Source organism: Mustelus asterias, unplaced genomic scaffold (genome assembly GCF_964213995.1).
Source record: "Mustelus asterias unplaced genomic scaffold, sMusAst1.hap1.1 HAP1_SCAFFOLD_194, whole genome shotgun sequence".
NCBI classification, from domain to species: Eukaryota; Metazoa; Chordata; class Chondrichthyes; order Carcharhiniformes; family Triakidae; genus Mustelus; species Mustelus asterias.
Window position 1 is genome coordinate 510,142 of NW_027590187.1, and position 21,937 is coordinate 532,078.

The following is a 21,937-nucleotide window of genomic DNA, read 5'->3' on the forward strand; positions in this document are numbered from 1 at the left end:
TGCTACCCGAACCTTAGACAGCTCGGCCATTCTGACTACACGGGGAAAGCTGTAAAATCTCTGCCGAAATTTTTTAAATTCCATCTTTATTGTTATTACATTTAAATCTCTGCCTCCGCATTGACTGATTGAGGGTAAACTGAACACTTATTTTGAGGTTCACGGACCAAGGTGAAGGTAAGACTCAGAGTTCCACAGGTTTGAGGGGTGAATAGTCCAGCACCATTCCATATTCTTCATCCAAATCAGAAACTCGAGCTGGCAATCGATTTAAATCAGGACACAAGCTTTGGGCAGGAGTTTGCCAGCATGAGAACATGTGGTTTCAGAAGCTCCAAAGCAGACGCCAGCTTCATTTGCGGTCCTAGTAGCAGGTATTTTCTTTCCAGAATCGGCTGTTCCGCCATGAAAACTAGTGCCGGGTTAGGTGCAATGGTCATGTAAAATAGCCCCTTCGGGTCAGGAGCGTTAGCATGTTAAATACGTGAGGTTACGGGGATGGGGCCTGCATGGGATTGTTGTTGGCACAGGCTCGATGGGCCGATTGGCCTTCTTCAGTACTATAGGGATTCTATGAAGTTTGGGCGGTTGTTTCACTTCTCTGAGAATATTGATAACTGTTTTCTGATAACGTTAAAACTTCTAACCAGTCAATGCCTGTTTGTGAACTGGCCATGAATAAGGCTGACATTGAAACGGTTCATATTGAAGTAGTTACAGCAAATTGATTCTTGAAGACTTGTTAATATAATGCTTTCAGAGACTGTCGTAGCTCCTTAAAAGATCAGTTGCGCTTGTTTTCCGTTTGTTCATTAATTTCGTGAATCTATTTGGAGCGGGTACAGTTGGTCAGTATCTGTGCCTCTTGCTTGGCCCAGCTCCGCGGGCAGCAGCAACTCCATTCCTGTTCCCGATGTCTTGACGCAAACAGCAAATCCAAATTATTGTTCACTGCTGGCTGAACGCGTGTTGTGCAACAAGGCAGCCATTCATTCAGAACCTTTTTGGATTGGAGTGAAAGAAGAACAACATGATTCTTACCAATTAAAATGATTGCAAAAAATGATATTAACCAAATTCCATGTTCCAGAGATCTATTTTCTGATTGAGCGATGCTGCACACCCCGATCTACGGAAAATATAAAACTCCCAGAAATGGAATGTCGTTTATAGGATTCTCTAATCTCTGACTTCTATGCCACCTCGTTGCTTGTGCATTCGTTCCGTAAATGCACGGGGAGTGTCAGATTTAGGTGAGCGATGGTGGTGTAGTGGTGACTGTGCGTGCATTTGACCAAGAGTCAGTTCCTGACCATCGCAGTGGTGACTTATTTAATTAGCTATCGCAGGTAAGAACTGCAGAGGGTCACTCCTAAAATGAAATTCACTGAATATTCTTATTATCAATGAGTTACGAACGGAAAATCCAGCTTCAATTTGCTTTCAGTGTAAACTTTGTTTCAATGGAAGAACAGATCTCAAAACTAATCAATGAGTTCTCAGTCAGGAACAACAGTAAAAAAAGGTAAGTTCAACTGTCCAGAAAAAGGAGACAAGCCAAGTTCAGTTTATGAACTGTGCTATGGACACACCTGGTATCTGATGAAATCAGCAACTCAGGAAGTTGCGTAATTATATCTAATGAAAATAAGGGGCCCATCAGCAGAGCAAGCGGTGGTGATATAGTGGTGAGTATAACTGCCTTCCAAGCAGTTGACCCGGGTTCGATTCCCAGCCATCGCATTCATCATTTTTTTTAGAATCTTATCCACGGTCTCTTGCGTTTCAAATCATGTGTACAAAAACAGCGAGAACGCAGCATTTGACGGCAATGTCATAAAATGGACTTCACGTTTGCATTTCATTTTTCCGGACGGAAAATTCGGCTTCAGTTTCTTTATACTGAAAGCAAATACTGAAATAGATGAACAAGTCTCTGATCTGATGAATGAATTCTCAGTCAGAGATAAATATATAAAACAAAGGGAACCGAGCACAGTTGACCTCCCTGACTGTGATCTCAATCATCCTGATGAAGTCAATATGAACTGCGGTGGTTGCATCGACTGGCCAATAAGGAGCTGCGATGGCCGAGTGGTTCAGGCGCTTGACTTGGAATCTAAATTTGCTTTCAGTGGGAAACTTTGTTTAAGTGAAAGACCAGGCCTCAAAACCAATAATTGAGTCCCCAGAAAGGTGTAATATTAAACTGTCCAAAAAACGAGAGTAAACAATTTCAGTCTACAAACTGCATTACGATACACCTGGTGTCCGATGAATTCGGCAACTAAGGTAGTTCCGTAATTATAACTAATGAAAATAACAATTAATGAAACAGAGCGGTAGATGGTGTGATAGTGGTGAGCATAGCTGCATTCCAAGCAGTTGGCTCGAGTGCGCTTCCCGGCCATCACCTTGATAATTTACTTCGGACCGTATCCACCATCTCTTGCGTTTCAAAGCATGTGGATATACTAAAGTTCGAACAGAACAATAGGCGGCAACGAAATAAAAAGGACTTCCCGTTTTAATTTTATTTTTTTCGGACGGAGAAATCGGTTTCAATTTGTTTATACTGAAAACAATATTGAAATAGAAGAACAAGTCTGAACTAATAAATAAATTCTCAGTCAAAGAATAGGACACCAAATAAACGAGGAACATATTTCAGCTCACACTGTTCTCTACACAATCCTGGTGCCTGACGAAGTTAAGATGATGTGGAGATGCCGGCGTTGGACTGGGGTAAACACAGTAAGAAGTCTCACAACACCAGGTTAAAGTCTAACAGGTTTATTTGGTAGCAAGAGCCACTAGCTTTCGGAGCGCTGCTCCTTCATCATGTGACTCCAGCGAGTGGCTTTTGCTGCCAAATAAACCTGTTGGACTAAAACTGGTGTTGTGAGACTTCTTACGAAGTTAAGATGAACATTGCTGAGACGATTACATCACTTTAAGAGATAGGCAGCTACGGTGGCTGAGTGGTTAAGGCGTTCGACTCGAAACCCTCGTTTCCACGCGCAGGTTCAAGCCGTCCGCGCAGTGACTGAGACGAGAAATGTTTAATTGGCTTCTCCAGGGCAGCCCATGATATTGAGTTGTAATTTGCTGTGGTATTTTTCAATAATGATCGGGAACTATGCTGGCATCGACAAGATGGGCCGAATGGCGTCTGTGCTGTAACTCCCTTCCATGAGAAAAATCATGACGGAGGAAGAAAGAAAAAGAGCACAATCAGGACACAAGGACAAAACTACGTCTCATTTCAGAGTAACATTCTTATGTAATGACACACACGGCGTAGGAAATACACTTCATCAGAATACATTGAATGAATGAGAATATCAAAGTGCTGCTTCGATGATAAAATATCATGTTCATTCAAAAAATGCTACAAGCTGTTCACTACTGGGCGTTAAGTATTCCTGCTTAAAATCGCTTGGGAATGGAAGGAACATGTCGAATATCGGGAATTATAATCATATCGGACCGTTAGTAAAGGAGGATTATAGATATTCAGAAGACATCAGGAAATTTCATGTTTGAATTAATTTCAAAATGTTTTTGGATTAAGTGGTCACTTTGCCCCGGACTCCAAACACAAGCGATAAAGTGATGGAATATATTCAGAGATGAGAGAATTCTGCATCCAAATCGATGTTGCTTTAAAATCGTCCAATAATTTCTGACACATTGAACCGAGCTGGGCAGCTCATTTAGAAAGCGGTTGTTGTATTGTTTACGCACAAGATATATTTCTGGTACAATATGTCCCAGACCGACAAAATTATATCCAAGAATGTCTGGAAAATGTCTGTGAGAGTCAGACCTGGATCCGAAATGAAACTAGCGGTGGCGGCACAGTGCAGCTTAAAGGCAGAGAGCAGACGGAGCAGAGACAAGCTGTTGTCAGCTCCCGGCTCCTCCAGCCTCTCTGTGTTTCACTCTCCTCACAAACTCTCCCACTGCAATTAAAATTGGACACTCCAGATTCTCAGACTGTCCTACTTCTATTACTGAAATCTGAAAATTTCCCGTTGAGAAATTTCCATCTGAATTCAGGGCAGCAATTTCCATTTCAACACGTCTCTTTGCTGAATTGATCGCGCTCTCTCAGTCGAGCGCTGACTCAGAGTTCGTTTGTCGACTGAAACCTTGAAATCGACCAAAACTTTCGCTTAACTTCTTTCTTCAGGTCTGAGCAGGACAGCAGCACGATCTAATGACAAGAGAATCTTTCGATTTGACACAAGAAGGGCTGGAGAATCCGGAGCGGAGTGCGGACACACAAACACTAACATTTGTCTAACCCAGCCGCCCCTTTAACACACTCTCGCTGGCACAATGTTCACCTCTGCACATTGACAGGTCAAACTCTGTCTCAGATTGACAGCCCCAGGACTCCTCGCTCTGTGCTGTGGATTCTCGGGCATTAGTTGGAGTTTCACAGGTCAGTAACTGTTAAAAGCGCTGAGGCCGGCGATGCTCACACTGTCTGTTCCCCAGATTCAGGGGGCTGCAGCCAATTAGAGCTGTGCCTGGGTGAACCCAGAACTGGTTGAAATTATGATCTTGTTCACAAGCTGAATTCTATTTGATCAGATGAATGTACAGATTGTGTGCACTCAGTTACTAACCCACAAATTCCCCCCTTCATATAAAGTTGATGAGAGGGCGTGGAGGGATAGACAGAGACAGAGTGAGTTAGGGCAGTGAGACACAGACGGCCAGACAATGTCTCAATTACAACAATCCTTGTAAATTCCGGCTTTTTCCAGAAAGATTATCTTGGAGAAACAAAAGCTGCAGCCTCAGCTCTCAGTGATATTGTAACAGAGACACAGTATTAATACCACACTCAGGAACAGTGCTGCATTTTGACAGAAGAGATGGGGAGAGGCAATAGAAACGGAATGGTCCAGTTCTCGACTGTGTGCAGGCTGACGGGGACCTGAGGTTCAAAGATGCCTTTGATGGAAAGGGTCGTCAGGAAGGCGCATTGGATCATTGGCTTCGTAAGTCGCGGCACTGAGTATAAAAGCAGGGAAGTTATGCTCAATCTTTATGAAGTTCTGATCAACTGCAGCTGTTTTTGGATTGCACCCAGACGCGGTAAGCACAGCTTAGAAAGTGCGTGAGGGTCCTTATGAGGGGGGAAACGAGATTTACTGTTTTGGATCCAGCGATGAGGGATTATACCTACAAGGTAATGCTGGATAATTCGGAGTTTCTCTCTTTGCAGCAAAACGGGATTGAGTGGTGCTGTACGAGAGGTGTAAAATACTATAACATATTGAACTAAGGCACACAGGGGGAAGTTGCTGCATTAGCTGCGAGCAGGAGTATTCAGGGACAGGTATCAAAGATTTAAGACAGGATGTGGAGGAGGCATAGGATCCCGACAGTGCGGAAGGAGGCCATTCGGCCCAGACATTCTGCACCGACTCTCCGACAGAGAATCTCTCCCTGTAACCCCACGTAATTGCGCTGCTTATCCCCCTGAAAATAAGGGTCAATTTTGCCTGGTCAATCCACCTAATCTGCACATCGTTGGAGATGAGAGGATACCGGAGCACCCGAAGGAAACCCACGCAGACATGGGAGAACGGGCAAACTCCACACAAACAGGCAGCCAAGAATGATAGAAGTGGACTTTAGTTTCCGGCCGTTTACAAACTCTGGGGATTCCCCTTCAATTTTTTGGCATCTGGGAATCAGAGAAGCATCCAAAAACGCAAATGAAAATAAATACAATCACGGCAGTTATTCACATGGAGCTAACATTTGGGACGCCATGGCATCCGTTGACCGCGTGGCCTAATGGATAAGGCGTCTGACTTCGGTAGTTCTGTGCGTTGATGATATCAGAAGATTGCAGGTTCGAGTCCTGTCGCGGTCGTTTTATGCAGAAATCTGGGAGAACGAACGGCAAACCGAGATTTCCTTCTTCAGCTGAAAGTTCTGCATTGTCTTGCACACACTGCAGGGTGCTTTCTCTGAATGCATTTCCTTGTTGTTCTGTTCATTAAATTTTCTCATCTCTTTATTTTATTCTCCTCCCAAGAAATCAATATTTTTTGTGTGATCTTAATAAATTATTGATGCTCCCGAATGGAGCAACAGGCTTTGCAGCAAATGGTTTCATAAAATTCTGTGGAGGAAAATCTAATCTCCTCAGGAAGAGGTTTAATAATGAGCTGAGTGAACTGTTTCTGTTTACAGGGATGAAAGGTGATGGGGCTGGTAATCCAGAGGCTGGCACTAATCTTTGGGGACACGGAGTAAATCCCACCACGGCAGCTGATGAAATTTAAAATCACTATTTAATCAATCTGGAATTGAAAGCTGGTCTGAGTAATGGCGGCCTTGAAACTACGGTCGATTGTTGTAAAATATAATCTGATTCACCGATGCACTACAGATAAATAAGTCTGGCCTCCTTAACTGGTCTGGCCTACATGTGACTCCAGACCCAGAGTAAGAGGGTGACTCTTACTCGAGCTCTGAAATGGTCAAACAAGCCATTCTCAGTTGAAGGGGAATTAGGGAAGGGCAACAAATGCTGGTCCTGCAGGCGACACCAACAGCCCATAAAAAGAAGAATCATTGAGTGGAAAGAGAATGGCCTGGTAACGGACTGAGAAACTGGACCCTTCTTCTCCTCCAATAACAAGGCTGAGGAATGGCCTGATTCTGGGATTTAAATTAGGGAAAGATTTGGAAAAAAAATCATTTCGATCAAATGGGACCAGAGAAGGGCAGATAAAAATGCATCTCACTCATATATGCCATTGATGGTTGGTAGTTTTAGGGCAATGATGTACATCCGACCAGTGTATCAGCGCATCCTAAGAGTGTGAGGGAAATTCCAAAAGTAATTCTTCCCCGACATCCTCCAGATTGAAGCGAGGTAACATTCATGCCGATGACTGGGAGGAGCTTGAAAATGGGCGAAACATATCCGCCAATCTACAGCATACTTTTATGAGGCAAAATGGCGGCAGAGAAGAAAGTAACAGAGAAGAAAGCTCTGTGGGCCGAGAATGGGCCTGTTCATTCACATGAAGACCCATAGCAGAAATTCACGGCCCTGAATAGATGTCATCCTTGAATCGAGGGACAGGCAACGATTACAACTGCTTGTTACAAAATACCTATCATAAAAAACCACGTCCAACATTAGTATTGTTAAAATTTTCCACTCATATACCCCACAGAGACTGACAGATAAACAATGAATTCCACTCTCAATTCCTGCATCACACACCAAGGAACACAGAATGGTTTTCACATCCATACACACAGAATAGTTACAGCGCAGGAAAAAATAATCGGACACTTTGTGTCTGGGTGTTGTCATCTCCATAGAAGCTCAGCTATCGCAGCCCACAGCTGAAAGCACGACAGCAAAATTTGCAGAAGCCACAATATATGTCGTCAAGTAACTTGTGGAGAGGAGAGGAGGTAAGGAGCTTGGAGATAGTTATAGACAGGTTTTGTGCATGTGTAGAAACCTGGCAACTGGAATATGTGAAGTTATTCACTTTGGCAGGAAGAGAACAAAATCAGATTATTACTGAATTCGAGAAGGGCTACAAACTTCCCCAGATGCAAAGGGATTTCGTTGTTCGAGTGTACGAGTCACAAATATTTAGTATGCGAGAATAACAAGTAACAAAAAAGGTAAATGGAATGTTTGCTTTGTTACAAGCATTTAACCATGTAAGAAAATATTGTTATGCTTCAGTTGTTTAGGTCATTAGTGAAGTATCTCGAATATTGTCTGAAGTTTTGGTATCCATATCTAATGAAGGATGTAAATGCGTTGCAAACGGTCCAGAAGAGATTACCAGTTTGATAACTTGAAAAGTTCGACAATGCAGAGGAGATTTACCAGATTGCGAAGAGGAAAGAATTTCCTCTGTTAGGGCATCTTTGCAACGGGGATACTCCGAGTCGGAGGTACCTTGTTCAAAGCTTATCAGATCTTGAATGGTCTTCACAATTGCACGTGGAAATGATGTCTCTTCGTGTGAGTGAATGCAGAACAACGGGCACTTAAAGAAAACTGAGCTTCCTCTTATCGGACGGCGAATTCTGTTCTCTCGGAGCGTTGCGCGACTTTGGAACTCTGCCTCAGAAGGCGGTGGAGGCGGGGATATTGAATATTTTTAAGCCGGAGGGAGATGATTCCTATTTGGCAACATAATCGAAGGTTGTCGGGGACAGATGGAAATGTGGAAATCGAAACATAAACAGATCAGCCATGATCTTAGTGAATGGCGGGGCAGTCTTGTGGGGCCGAATGGCCTTTATTTCCTCTGTTCATGTGTCGTCGCCTGATTGTAAATTTCCCCTCAACAGGACTGCTGAAACGCACCCGTATTCGCGGTTCACTCAGAGCACCGGACTTAAGCTAATACATGGAAAAAATAAAACCAGACGGTGGGATTCCCAGATCTGTCAGACTGTATGGTTGTTTTTCGAGTCTGCAGAGATATTTTCTCTGCAATGTGTTCACGGGAGCTCAACATTGCTTCGGCATTCGCTCATTGTCGCCGTCTGCATTGCAAAGAATTATCTTTAAAACAAACTTTTCGGGGCTCGTCCGGGATTTGAACCCGAGACCTTTCGCATCTTCATGCTGCGCCCAAAGCAAGAATCATACCCGTAGACCAACGAGCCACCCGCAGTAACCCAAATCCTGAAAACAACTTTTCAATGTATCCCAAAGTTTAGCATATATCTTTTCACAACGCAATTGTTTATCAACTATCTTTTCTCAACGCATCAGAGATGTTAATGAACAATGTTTCATTTCACTATCGGTTCTGGTGAAGGTCAGAAGCAGTGATATCTGTTTTCACCACTCGCCAAGTCGGCCTGTGGTTGTGAATCACCAGTCCTGTGTGTAATATCATTCTGCCAGTCAGTGAGTTTTAGTAGAAATTCGAAGTCATCCTGACTTCACCTGTGGCCTCATGGTTAAAGTATGAGTGATGCGAATCATGATGTGATCAAATGAGTGTCTGTTTCAGTCTTTCCGTGGTGAGTTTTCATGCTGAGGAGAAACATGTGGGACATGGTCTGGGAATATTTCACACTGCTCCATTCCCATAATTCCCTGACCTGATGGAAAGAAAATGTATTCTATTTGCAGCAGCTACATTTCCATCATGTTCCATCTGGCTGGTCATCCAGGAGCGCTGGTGAGGGAGACCTTCTTCCCCAGCTCTTCATGGATAGAAAATCAAATGGAAGGAGACGGTTGACAAGTTTCTGTGTAGTTGACGAGATGTTCGAATGGTTTTGGCGATGGACTGATTATCGATTGTATTCTGCACGGATGGTGCATAATGCACTCTCATCAACAATCCATGGAACGTTTCATACATTGCTTCTCTGCATTTGAACACACGTAGCTGTGCTTTTCCACATTTTGTTTCTTGTCGGCTCTTCACGACAATCTCTGAACTGATGTGATTGGAGTCCCTTTCGCTGAGAGGAACTACAATCCCAACATTGAAATTTTGTTCAATACTCAGGGTGTAAGACAAAGAGAATCACATTTCCCTGTGAATCTGCTGTGTTGTCTTCAATTTTCTATTACTCTCTCATGGTCTGCAAAGACAGTTAGTCTGCTTTGAGCGGAACATATATTGATTAGCTCAGCTCCTTGCATGTGACCGGCTCGTTGGTCTCGTGGTGTGATTCTCGCTTTGGGGGCTTCATAGAAACATAGAAGAAAGGAGCAGGAGGAAGCCATTTGGCCCTTCGAACCTGCTCTGCCATTCATTACGATCATGGCTAAACCTCCAAATCAATAGCCTAATCCCGCTTTTTCCCATAACCTCTGATCCCATTCGCCCAGGTGCTATATCTAGCCGCCTCTTGAATGCATTCAATATTTTGGCATCAACTACTTCCTGTGGTAATTAATTCCACAGGCGCACTACTCTTTGGTTGAAGGAATGTCTTCTCACCTCCGTCCTAAATGGTCTACCCTGAATCCTCAGACTGTGACCCCTGTTTCTGGACTCTCCAACGATCGGAGAAATTCGAACTGCATCTATCCCGTCCAGCCCTTTTCGAATTTTATAAGTCTCTATGAGATCCCACCTCATTCGTCTGAACTCCGGCGAAAGCAATCCTAACCTAGTCTATCTCCCCTCATACATCTGCCCTGCCATCCCTGGAATCAACCTGGTAAGCCTTCACTGCACTCCCTCGAGTCCAAGAATATCCTTCCTCAGAAAAGGAGACCAAAACTGCACACAATATTCTAGGTGTGGACTCACCAAGGCCCTGTATAATTGCAACAACATATTCCTGCTTCTGCACTGGAAACCTCTCGCAATGAATGCCACCATACCATTTACCTTCTTTGCCGCCTGCTGCACCAGCATGCTTACCTTCAGTGAATGGTGCACGACGACACCCAGCTCCCACTGCACACTCCCCTTTCCTAATTTACAGTCATGCAGGTAGTAATCTGCCTTCTTGTTTTACTTCCAAAATGAATAACCTCACACATGTCCAAATCTTACTGCATCTGCCATTGATTTGCCCACTCGCCCAACCTGTCCAGATCATTCTGAAGGATCTCTGCATCATCGTCTCAATTCACCCTCCCACACAACTTGGTGTCATCTGCAAACTTTGAGGTGTTACAATTTGTTCCCTCATCCAAACCATTGATATTTATTGTGAATAGCTGGGGTCCCAGCGCCGATCCCTATGGCACCCCATTAGCTACTGCCTGCCAATTTGGAAAGCACCCATTCGTTCCTACCCCTTGTCTCCTCTCTGCCAACCAGTTTTCGATCCATCTCAAGATGGAAATATTGAGAAATCCTGAGATGGGAGGGAGAGGTGCTAGAGGTCGTGGTACATATTGGTACCGCTGACATAGGTAGGAAGAGGGAAGGGGTCATGAGAAGAGAATATAGGGAGTTAGGTAGACAGTTGGGAAGGAGGAACGCAAAGGTAGTAATCTCAGGATTTCTGCCTGTGCCACAGGAAAGTGAGAGTAGGAATGGAGTGAGGTGGAGGATGAATGCGTGGCTGAGGGACTGGAGTAGGAGGCAGGGATTTAAGTTCCTGGATCATTGGGAACTCTTTAGGGGCAAATGTGACGTTTACAAAAAAGACGGGTGGCACTTGAATCCCAGGGGGACCAATATCCTGGCAGGAAGGTTGGCTAAGGCTACTGGGGAGACTTTAAACTACAAAAGTTGGGGGGAGGGAATCGTGATGAGGTGACTGAGAGCGAGGAGGTTAGCCCACAAATAGAGAAGGATTGTAAACATTGTAAGAGGGAGAATAGACGGGTGATGGAGAAGGGGAGAGCTCAGACCGAAGGTTTGAGATGTGTCTATTTTATCGCCAGGAGTGTAGTGAATAAAGTGGATGAGCTTAGAGTGTGGATTGGTGCTTGGAAGTGTGATGTGGCGGCAATTACGGAAACTTGGGGACAGGGATAGGACTGGATACTTCAGGTGCCAGGTTTCAGATGTTTCAGAAAGGACAAGAGGGAAGCAAAAGAGGGGGTGGGGAGTGGCACTGCCGATCATGGATAGTGTCACAGCTGTAGAGAAGGTGCAAGCCGTGGAGGGATTGTCTATGGAGTCTCTGTGGGTGGAAGTCCGGAGCGGGAAGGGGTCGATAACTTTGCTGGGTGTTTTCTGCAGGCCGCCCAATAGTAACAGGGATGTTGAGGAGCAGATAGGGAAACAGATCCTGGGGAGATGTAGTAATAACAGGGTTGTCGTGATGGGAGACTTTAATTTCCCAAACATCGATTGGAATATCCCGAAGGTAAGGGGTTTAGATGGGAAGGAGTTTGTTAGGTGTGTTCAGGAGGATTTGCTGACACAGCATGTGGATAAGCCTACAAGAGGAGAGGCTGTACTCGATCTGGTACTGGCTAATGAGCTGGACAGGTGTCGGATCTCTCAGTGGGGGAGCATCTTGGGGATAGTGATCATAACTCTATCTCCTTTACGCGAGCATTAGAAAGAGATAGGATCAGGCAAGCAAGGAAAGTGTTTATCTGGAGTAAGGGGAAATATGAAGCCATCAGGCAGGAAATTAGAGGCGTAAATTGGAACGAGGTATTCTCGAGGAAAAGTACCGAAGTAAGGTGGCAGATTTAAAAGGAATGTTTGTCTGGAGTACTGCATGATAACGTTCCGATGAGACAGGGAGGTTTTGGTCGGTTACGGGAACCGTGGTGCATGAAAGCTGCGCTGAACCTAGTCAAAAAGAAAAGGAAAGCGTACAAAAGGTTCAGAGAGTTCGGAGATGATAGGGATCTAGATGAGTGTACGGCTTGTAGGAAGGGACTTAAGATATAAATTAGGAGAGCCAGCAGGGGTCACGAGAAGGCCTTGGCAGGTAAGATTAAGGAGAACCCTAAGGCGATCTGTAAATATGTGAAGAGTAAATGGATGAGATGCGAAGAAATAGGACCTATAAAATGTGAAGGTGAGAAAGTATGTACAGAACCGGAAGAAATAGCAGAGGTGCTTAGTGTATACTTTACCTCGGTATTCACAGTGCAAAAAGACCTGGGTGGTTGTACTACAGGATTGCGGTGGACTGAAAAGATAGAGAATGTGGAAATTAAGAAAGAGGATGTGTTGGAAATTTTGAGTAGCATCAAGATACATAAGTCGCCGGGACCGGATGGGATGTACCCCAGGGCACAGTGGGAGGCGAGGGAAGAGATTGCAGAGCCTCTAGAGATGACCTTTGTGTCGTCGATGGAGACGGGAGAGGTTCCGGAGGATTGGAGGATTGCGGAAGTGGTTCCTCTATTCAAGAAAGGGAATAGGGATAGCCCAGGAAATTACCGACCGGTGAGTCGAACCTCAGTGGTTGGTAAGTTGACGGAGAAGATCCTGAGGGACAGGATTTATGAACATTTAGAGAAGTTTAGTATGCTCAAAAGTAGTCAGCACGGCTTTGTCAAAGGCAAATCGTGTCTCACGAGCCTGGTGGAGTTCTTTGAAAATGTGACTAAACACATTGACGAAGGAAAAGCGGTAGATGTGGTTTACATGGACTTCAGCAAGCCGTTCGATAAGGTCCCCCATGCAAGACTTCTCGAGAAAGTGAGAGGGCATGGGATCCAAGGGGCTGTTGCCTTGAGGATCCAGGACAGGCTTGCCTGCAGAACGCAGAGAGTGGTTGTAAATGGATCTTTTTCTGAATGGAGGTCAGTCACCAGTGGAGTGCGCCAGGGATCTGTTCTGGGACCCTTGATGTTTGTCATTTTCATAATTGAACTGGATAAGGAAGTGGAGGGAGTGGTTTGCAAGTTTGCTGACGACACGAAGGTTGGTGGTATTGTGGATAGTTTGGAGCGATGTCAGAAGCTGCAGCGTGACATAGATAGGATGCAAGGCTGGGCGGAGAAGTGGGAGATGGACTTCAATCCGGATAAATGTGTAGTGGTCCATTTTGGCAGGTCAAATGGGATGAAGGAGTATAGTATCAAGTGTAAGATTCTTAGCAGTGCAAAGGATCAGAAGGACCTTGGGGTCCGGGTCCGTAGGACTCTTAAATCAGCCTCGCAGGTAGAGGAGGTGGTTAAGAAGGCGTATGGTGTGCTGCCCTTCACCAATCGAGGGATTGAGTTTAGGAGTTGGGAGATAATGATGCAGCTTTATAAGACCCTCGTCAGACCCCACTTAGAGTACTGTACTCAGCTCTGGTCGCCTCATTGCAGGAGGGATGTGCGAATTATTGAAAGGGCGCAGAGACGATTTCCAAGGATGTTGCCTGGATTGGTTGGCATGCCTTATGAGGATATGTTGAGGGAGCTCGGTCTTTTCTCCTTGGAGAGACGAAGGATGAGAGGTGACCTGATAGAGGTTAACAATGTGTTGAGAGGTATAGATCGGGTGGATTCTCGGAGGCTTTTTCCGAGGGCTGAAATGGCTGCTACGAGAGGACACACGTTTAAGGTGCTGGGGAGTAGGTACAGAGGAGATGTCAGGAGTAGATTTTGCACTCAGAGGGTGGTGGACGAGTGGAATCGGCTGCCGTCAGTGGTGGTGGAGGCAAACTCGATAGGGTCTTTTAAGTGACTTCTGAATGAGTACATGGAACTTAATAGGATTGAGGGTTCTAGGGAAGCCTCTGTATAAGCCAAGGTAGTTCGGTACGTGACCGGAGCAACGTGAAGGGCCTATTTATGCTGTATTTTTTCTATGTTCTATAATTCCCCGAGTCCCATGTGCTTTAATCTTTCACGATAATCTCTCGTGCAGCACTTTGTCAAACGCTTACTGAAAGTTCAAATATACCACATCAACTAGTTCCCCTTTGTCAACTCTACTAGTTACGTCTTCAAAGAATGTCAGCAGATTTGTCAAGCATGAATTCCCCTTCATAAATTCATCCTGACTCTTTCTGATCCTGCCACTGCTTTCTAAATGCTCTGTTATAAAGTCCTTGATAATGGAATCGAAAATCTTCCCCACATTTCGATGTTCAGCTTCCTGTTCCATAATTCCCTGTTTTCTCTCTACCTCCCTTTTTGAATATTGGAATGGTATTCGCTTCCCTCCAATCAGAGGGACTGTTCCAGAATCTATAGAATCCTGGAAGATGACCACCAATGCATTCATTATTTCGAGAGCCACTTCTGTAAGTACTCTGGGATGTAGATTATGAGGCCCGGGGGGTTTATCTGCTTTTAACCCCTTCAATTTTCCCAGCACCATTTATCTACTGATATTAATCTTCCTCAGTTCTTCTCTCTCACTAAATCTGGCATTCTCCAACATTCCTGGCATTTGATTTATGTCTTCTTTTGTGAAGACAGAACCAAAGTATGCATTCAGTTGCTCGGCCATTTCTTTGTCCCCTATTATACATTCCCCATTTCTGTCTGCAGAGGATCGACATTTGTCTTCACCAACCTCTTTCTCCTCACGCATCTCTAGAAACTCTCAGCGTCAGTCTTTATGTTTCCTGCAAGCTTACTTCCGTACTGTATTTTCCCCTTCTTAATCAGTCCCTTGGTCCTTCTTTGCTGAATTCTAAACTGCTCCCAATCCTCAGACCTACTATTTTTCTTGGCCAATCTGTATGCTTCTTCTTTGGATTGGATACTGTCTCTAATTTCCTTTGTAGGACATGGATTGGCCCTCTTCGCCATTTTGCTTATGTGCCGGACATGAACAATCAGTTGCTGCAGTTCCCCCATGTGTTCCTTGAATGTTTGTCATTGTCTTCCTTTTAATTAACTCTCCGCAATCTCTCCTTCCTGACATGCTTTTAATTAACTCTCCCCAATCTATCAAGGCCAACTCAAGCCTCATATCCTCATAGTGTCCTTTATTATGATTCAACACCATAGTCTCCGAACCAACAACTTCACTATCCACCTTGATAAAAAAATTCAGAATGTTATGTTCACTCATCCCCAAGGGCTTGTACAGCTAGATTGGCAATGATTCCCTTCTCATTGCACAGTACTCAGTCTGGGATGACTTGCTCTCTCGTTGGTTGCTCGACATATTTTTCAAGAAAACCATGCAGTATACGCTCCAGGAATTCTTCATCTATGGCACTGTAGCTAATTTATTTGTGCAATCCATGTGCAGATTAGAATCACCCATGATCAACGATATCCCCTTATCACATGCATCTCTAATTTCGTGTTAAATATCATTCCAAACATCACCACTGCAGTTTGGGAGTGTATATATGACACTCACTCATGCTTTTTGCCCCTTGGTATTTCTGAACTCTACGCACGCAGGCTCCACGTTTTGGACTTGAAGTAGGTAAAAATACTTCGGAGCCTGGTCTGAGTCAAAATAGAGTCAGGCTTTATTCTCACAAAAGTGCAGGAGAACCTGACCCCTTGAAAGCAGAAGCCAAAGTTCTCCCTGAACACAAGAAGCGTTGACCTTTATACATCAGGGTTCCCAATACAAGTCATGAAGCAAAGTCCAGTTAACAGTCTTTGATCATAACTTATAGTTCCTTTAACAGCTACTGATACACTCTGGTTTATGATTTGGGACTATCTGGTATCCTTGGGTCATGAAGCACAATTCTCCTGGTAGTTGTAGTCAAGATGCAAACTCTTGTCCTCTGCTCTTCCCGCGGCCTTTCCTTTGAAGTGACTGTGTGCGATCGCAGCTGTCCCAGTGGGAGTCCTCCTTCAAACGGCCATTCTCGCACTCTACCATTTGGTAGCTGCTTCCTTTGTTTAAATCATACACAAGCCGACGGGAAAGCAAGACTTACAACCCAACATCTACATTTAACTGTCCGTTTTATCAGAATGATATAAACAAGCGAGGGAACCATGAACAAATGGCTTATACTACTACCAGGAGCAATATAAACAAAGGGGAGAGTATCCATCAGGAAGGGTTATGTTTGTAATACATTGTGGTACAAAGTTAAACCTTTTTGGTACAAAACACATTGATTACAAAAAAAAATTAACGCTTCCCCTTCTTCAATCCCCCCTTTTGGTCAGAGGCCAAGTGCAAACATGGCCTCATGACCAATTTAGAGCCAAATGTTACCAGCATATGGGTCTACCCCTTTCGTCAGGAAGTCTGCCCTTTCTGCCTGCACACTTGCAGTCGGCATAATCTAGGCTGTTACCGTTTTACAACAAGTGTTCAATAATGCCATACAAATACAAATATAACAATGACAATTAATGCAATTAACCCATGCATCAAGTATGATCCCCACGACCCGAACCATTGCCCCAGCCAACCCGGAGGGTTATAATTATGATATTGGCTCCCTTCATCTTGTATTGTCTTCGCTATTCGTTTGATATAATCTGCCAAACGAGATATATTTTAATCATCTGGGATATATGTGCAGCATTCGGGTTCAATTATAGCGCACGTTCCTCCCTGGAAAGCCAACACATAATCAGGTGTCAATCGGTTCTGTAAAGTAACAGTCTGGATAGCTACAACCTCGGCTGATACTTCAGAGAAGGCTGTGCTCACCTCCTCGAACCCGTCTCGAGTTTCATTCGCAATTCTCTCCAAGGTCGAGGCCATATGTACAAGTTCCTGTGCTGCTTTTGCTGTCCCATAAAGTGGGAAAGCTATCATAAAGAACCGTTCTGTCTCACTAATGGTGAATATAGGGTATCACATATGCAAAATAACACGATCCTACCCAATCCCAAGGAAGCCATGGGTAGGCATTGTTTCCATACAAAATAGGTAACATTATATGCAATCATGCTGTTCATGTAAGTAGAAGAGAGGCTGACCAGGACATCAGCCGTGGGGCAATGAATTGTAATCTGTTGCACCAAACCCAGGCACCACTGGTGACATTAGCCTGCTGGGTGTAGTAGCTACGGCCAATAAGTATGGTTCCGTTTCCTACCACGCAGATAGATCCCCCCTTGTTGGGTTTTCACAACATGCCTGATGGGGTTTTAAATGTCACTTTCCTTGTCCCATCTTGGGTTCCATTCTGATTCGAAATCCCCTCTACCATTCCCGGAGTTGTCAAAAGGATAGGGAATAAAGGACTCCCCCCACCCCCTTCCTTTCGTGCATGGGAATATGTAAGCAGACCCAGCACTTGCTCAAAATTTTGACTGCAATACATACAAGTGAGACATATACATGAAAGTGTTCATGTGATAGGGTCGGATTTTAGAGGATTGGTACAATGATCGCTTGGATCAACCAAATCTCGTGTTGATGTACACATCCTTCCGAGCCGTCCGCTGATGCAGGGTACTGGTCCATCCCGTTCCCTCAGCTAAACACCAAAAATTCCAGTTACACCACGTTACATTGCATGGGAGACCCCAATCACCTCGCCCCTCCAACAGAGTTAGCAACATGGCATGGTTAAGGAATCCCGAGCAGTGGTCCCTACGGGTAACCTCCCAGGGACTTATTCCATGTGTCGGAAGGTTACAATAGACAGAATCATCGTTACAGAGATGCTTGCGATGCTCTATCCCCAAGTCTATACAATTCCACCTATACTTCCCCTCCGTAACTAGCAGGGCAAGGGTCGTGAGAAGCAGCAAGAAAATCATCCTATCACTTAACGAATAACCCGCGCGACCATTATACAATGGTCCAAAGGCTATACCACCCACGCGCCACTGCCCGCAAACCCGTTCAGCTTGCTTGGAGGTCAACTGTCTCACATATCTGTGAATTAAGCATACTACACAATTTTAACCTCATAGGGGCCCTCCCAATTAGGGGCGAACCCAGATTTGTCAAGCAGTGCTTTTACTGGGAATCAACTTCCCGCCCGTCAAGGAACATTTCAAGCTCTTTCTCCCTGTGTCTCTTTGTTCCGGATTATCTTTTACCAATTTGCGCATCCCTTTAAGTTGGGGGCTTAGTTCCAAAACATATCTCCTGAATTCATCTTTTAGTGAATCTACATCATCGCCCATTCTGTCATTAATTCATAAGGGGTTAATCCGGTTGTCCAGTTTGTGGTAACTCAGCCTCATCAGTATAGTGGGCAATACCTCTGTCCACAATTTTCCCTCTATCTGTATGGCTTTAGCTTGTACATTATACATTTAACTACACACACACCACCCCCCCCCCCCCCCCTTCCATCTTCCATCGAAAGCTTAATGTGAATTAAATAACACTTTACACTGGTTTTTGGCTGCAGTTGGACATCCATTCATTTGTAAGTTAACAGTCCTTGATCATAAATTATAGTTCCTTTAACAGCTTCTGATAGTCTCTGGATCATGGTTAGAGACTATCTGGTATCCTTGGGTCATAAAGCACAATTCTCCTGGTAGTTGTAATCAAGATGCAACTTCTGGTCCCCCGCTCTTCCCGCGGCCTTTCCTTTGAAGTGACTGTGTGCGATTGCAGCTGTCCCAGTGGAGTCCTCCTTCAAACGGCCATTCTCGCACTCTACCATTTGGCAGCTGCTTCCTTTGTTTAAATCATACACAAGCCTACGGGAAAGCAAGACTTACAACCCAATATCTACATTTAACTGTCCGTTTTATCAGAATGATATAAACAAGCGAGAGAACCATGAACAAATGGCCTACACTACGAAAAGGTGAAGATGAAAAACATAAACAAACGGCTTATACTACAACCCAGGAGCAATATAAACAAAGGGGAAACTAGCCATAAGGAAGGGTAATATTTGTGATACATTCCAGGTACAAAGTTCAACCTTTTAGGTACAAAATACATTGAGTACGAAATTAAAATTAACCCTTCCCCTTCTTCAGAGCTAATATCCTTTCTCACCATTGTGCTAATTTCCTCTTTCACCAGCAGTGACACTCCACCACTTTTTTCCTTTATTTCTGTCCTTCCTAAATATTGAATACGCCGGTATATTCAATTCCCACCTGCAGCCTCACGGTAGCACTGCTACTTCACAACGCGAGGAGAGCTGGGTTCGATTCCCGTGCTTGGGTCACTCTCTGTGCGGAGTTCGCACGTTCTCCCCGTTTCTGCTTACATTTTCTCCCACAGTCTGAAGGACGTGCTGGTGAGGTGCATTGACCTGAAAAGGCGCCGGAGTGTGGCGACTGGTGGAATTTCACTGTAACTTCTTTGCAATGATAATTTAAGTCCTTCTTATGACTAATAAATTAACATAAACTTTAAGCCATGTCTCCCCAGAGAATGAGTGTGCGAGAGGTCGGAGAGTCAAATCCGGGAAGAGCCCTGACCTGTTGCCAGTTTTGGTCCCAACTGCCGATTGTTTATTTGAAAACAAATGTTACGTTTCAGACGCGGGGTTTCCATATTTCGAGATTAGGTTTTGGAACCTGCCACACATTGCGGCGTATTTCTCAAAACTGCACACGTGGAGAAAATGTGGAAAAGGTTTGAAGAATGTTTTCCCACGTAACCGAACTGTAAACCTATCTCAGTAAACCAATCGGGGTGGGGGGGGGTGGGTGGCGCGGGGGGTGGGGGGGGGTGGGGGGGGAGGTTGCAGTTTGGTATTGAATTGACTATATTCGAACTGAGGGGTTTTACTGAGCAGGAAGTGAACTTTTTGATGTTGTTCGGCATTCCAGTCCAGAAGTAATTCACACAATTAGGTTTTAGAGAGGTTGTCTGCACTGACTTAGACACTGCGACTGGGTGATCGACATCCAAAGCTACAGACGGTAATGACAGTTTTGTTGTTTCTGGCCTCTACTATCTTCCCATGCAGTGCAATCCAGGCTCCCACTGTCCTCTGGATGAAAAAATATTGTTCCCTCAAATCTGCTTTGTACTTTTTGACCCTCACCTTAATATTCTGTCCCCTTGTTGTCGAGCCTGCAAGTAAGGCGAACAATTGTTTCCTATCCACCGTGTCCGTACGCCTCATAATCTTATACACCTCAGTCAGGTCTTCCCGCAGCCGTCTCTGATCTAAAGAAAACAACCCGAGCCTATCCAATGTCTCTTTGTTGCTCATATTCTCCAAACAGGCAACATCCAAGTGAATAGCTTCTAAACGCTCTCCAGTGCAATCATGTCCTTATTATAGCGATGTGAACAGAAATGCACACAATCCTCCAGCTGTGGCCTCACCAAAGTATTGTCCAGCTCCAACTGAATCTTCCTGCTCTTACAATCATACATTGATACTCCATCCCTTCCGCTACATGAGTCTTCACAACTCGCAGATTAAACGGCTTTTTCCACATCGAAAAACATTACCTACGGGAGCTGGAGCTTATCCTTGTATTTTCGAGGATCTGGGACTAACTGGGCGATCTAAGAATAGAACTGAAAAACATATATAATCACTATATTGATGACATTGTGCTAACATCAGGTTAGCAGTCGATGCGTTGACCATGTGCCCTGATGGATCAGGCGTCTTACTTCGATTTTTCTCGTGATGGTTTACAGGTTCGAGTCCACTCGCCGTCGCTTGTGTCAGGAATCTGGTGGAACTCCCATGGAACCGAGTTCTTTCCCGTCAGCTGAAACACACCTTTTCCTCCAAGCACTGCCGGGCTCTTTCTCAGAATGTATTTCCTTGTTATTTTGTAAATTTAATTCTCAGAGATGTCGGTATTTCTCCTCCTCCCCACCCACCACCCCGCGCCAACAATTCCGCAATATCTGTTTGATCGGGATACATTATTGATGTTCCTAAGTAGAACTTTTTTTTAATTCAATCGGTTGATTGAAATTCTGTGGAGGGAATTACCATCTCCTTCGGAAGAGGTGTAACAATTAGCTGAATGAACTGTTTTTGTTGACAGGGATGAAAGGTTATGTCACTGGGCTGGTAATCCAGAGGACCGCACTAATCTTCGGGGATGCGGAGTAAATCCCACGATGGCAGCTGATGTAATTAAATTCACTGATTTAATACATAGAAACATGGATATAAAATAGAAACAGGAGTTATCCATTCGGCCGAAATAAGTCTGCAATTTTAAGCTAGTTTCAATGACGGCGGCATTGAAATTCCCGTCGTTTGTTTTCCCACAGAAATCATCTTCATAGAACAATAGAGAACATTTGACACAACAGAAAACATCGTTACAGAGCTGAGAAAACTTCCACTCAAGACGGATCATATTTACAAAACGGGGAACACATTAACACAACAGGGAAAAATTTGACACAATCACAGTGAAGATCTCTTAACGGCAGAGTCTCAGTTCCACAACAGAGAGAACATTACACAGCAGAGAGCACAGTTACACAGCAGAAAATACATTTCAAAACAGGGCCTGTATTTGCGTAATAGAAAACATCTTTTCACAAATAATCAGTTTTTTCCATCTCAGTATCTTGCTGGTTTGTTCGGCACCTTTTCTGTCTGTCATTGTGTGTGTGTCCCGATAGTCTCTTACTGCTTTTCTGTGTGTCTTTCTCTGTCTGTTACCTTTTGATCTTGGAGTCAGACGCGCTGTCGTTCCGCCAAAAACTCACGATGCTTACTGCCTTTT

The 21,937-nt window shown here is 44.4% G+C and overlaps 1 long non-coding RNA gene and 2 other non-coding genes across 3 annotated transcripts in view; 2 read left to right on the top strand and 1 right to left on the bottom strand.

Moving 5' to 3' along the window:
• LOC144485434 (uncharacterized) overlaps nt 1-21,937 on the bottom strand; it is a 664,084-nt gene that overhangs the window by 508,121 nt on the left and 134,026 nt on the right. The window lies entirely within an intron of this gene.
• Nucleotides 1,672-1,743, top strand: trnag-ucc (transfer RNA glycine (anticodon UCC)). Its single transcript has one exon. It is a non-coding gene; the product is annotated as a tRNA-Gly (tRNA).
• On the top strand, nt 5,807-5,899 carry trnar-ucg (transfer RNA arginine (anticodon UCG)). Its single transcript has 2 exons — nt 5,807-5,843; nt 5,864-5,899. It is a non-coding gene; the product is annotated as a tRNA-Arg (tRNA).